This window comes from Hemiscyllium ocellatum (genome assembly GCF_020745735.1).
Source record: "Hemiscyllium ocellatum isolate sHemOce1 chromosome 15 unlocalized genomic scaffold, sHemOce1.pat.X.cur. SUPER_15_unloc_1, whole genome shotgun sequence".
Classification (NCBI taxonomy): Eukaryota; Metazoa; Chordata; class Chondrichthyes; order Orectolobiformes; family Hemiscylliidae; genus Hemiscyllium; species Hemiscyllium ocellatum.
Window position 1 is genome coordinate 1,555,142 of NW_026867445.1, and position 1,634 is coordinate 1,556,775.

Genomic DNA, 1,634 nt, shown 5'->3' on the forward strand with positions numbered 1-1,634 from the left:
TTGACATTCGCTCAAAGCTTTTGACAGGCTTGCCCGACTCTTTCCGTCCGTTCTAAGAATCAGTCAGAGGCTGGTGGGAGGTCTCTTGACGCAAGGGAGGGGTGGCGTCCCTCCTCAGCGCTTGTGTCGAAAATGAAGGCGAGAGATGCAAGCGTCCTGGTTCCCCTGGGTGCTGCCAGCAGGGTGCAGGCTGACCCTTGCCTGACACTCCCAGAAGCCTCTTAGGCTGAGAGCAGACGCCGCACAACCGGCTCTGGGAGTCGTTGGCCGCTATTGTACATAGTCCGGTCCTTCCTCTGCCACCCGGCAAGTGCGATTGCTCTGCCTCCCTGCGGTGCCCGTCACCCAGGATTGGAGAACACGATACTAAGAACATGTTGGCGGCTCGGGACCTGCAGGCGAAAGGGGCCCCGTGGTGCTTAGCACATCGACCTCGCGTCTCAGTGCAAGCCGGAGAGTTCGCGGAAGTCTAAAGCTTTTGACATTCGCTCAAAGCTTTGACAGGCTTGCCCGACTCTTTCCGTCCGTTCTAAGAATCAGTCAGAGGCCGGTGGGGAGGTCTCTTGACGCAAAGGGGAGGGGTGGCGTCCCTCCTCAGGCGCTTGTGTCGAAAAATGAAGGCGAGAGACGCGAGCGGCCTGGTTGCTTTGGGTGCTGCCAGGAAGGATGTGGTCTGACCCTTGCCTGAGCACATCCAAAAGCATGTGATGTTGAGAGCAGACCTCGAGCCCCGCACAACCGGCTCTGGGAGTCGTTGGCCGCTATTGTACATAGTCCGGTCCTTCCTCTGCCACCCGGCAAGTGCGATGGCTCTGTCGCCCTGTGGTGCCCGTCACCCAGGTTTGGGGAACACGATACTAAGAACATGTTGGCGGCTCGGGACCTGCAGGCGAAAGGGGCCCCGTGGTGCTGAGCACATCGACCTCGGGTCTCAGTGCAAGCCAGAGAGTTCGCGGAAGTCTAAAGCTTTTGACATACGCTCAAATCTTTGACAGGCTTGCCCGACTCTTTCCGTCCGTTCTAAGAATCAGTCAGAGGCCGGTGGGGAGGTCTCTTGACGCAAGGGGAGGGGTGGCGTCCCTCCTCAGGCGCTTGTGTCGAAAAATGAAGGCGAGAGACACGAGCGGCCTGGTTGCTTTGGGTGCTGCCAGGAAGGATGTGGTCTGACCCTTGCCTGAGCACTCACAGAAGCATGTGACGTTGAGAGCAGACCTCGAGCCCCGCACGACCGGCTCTGGGAGTGGTTGGCCGCTATGGTACATAGTCCGGTCCTTCCTCTGCCACCCGGCAAGTGCGATGGCTCTGCCGCCCTGTGGTGCCCGTCACCCAGGTTTGGGGAACACGATACTAAGAACATGTTGGCGGCTCGGGACCTGCAGGCGAAAGGGGCCCCGGGGTGCTTAGCACATCGACCTCGTGTCTCAGTGCAAGCCGGAGGGTTCGCGGCAGTCTAAAGCTTTTGACATTCGCTCAAAGCTTTGACAGGCTTGCCCGACTCTTTCCGTCCGTTCTAAGAATCAGTCAGAGGCCAGTGCGGAGGTCTCTTGACACAAGGGGAGGGGTGGTGTCCCTCCTCAGGCGCTTGTGTCGAAAATGAAGGCGGGAGACGCAAGCGTCCTGGTTCCCCCTGGGTG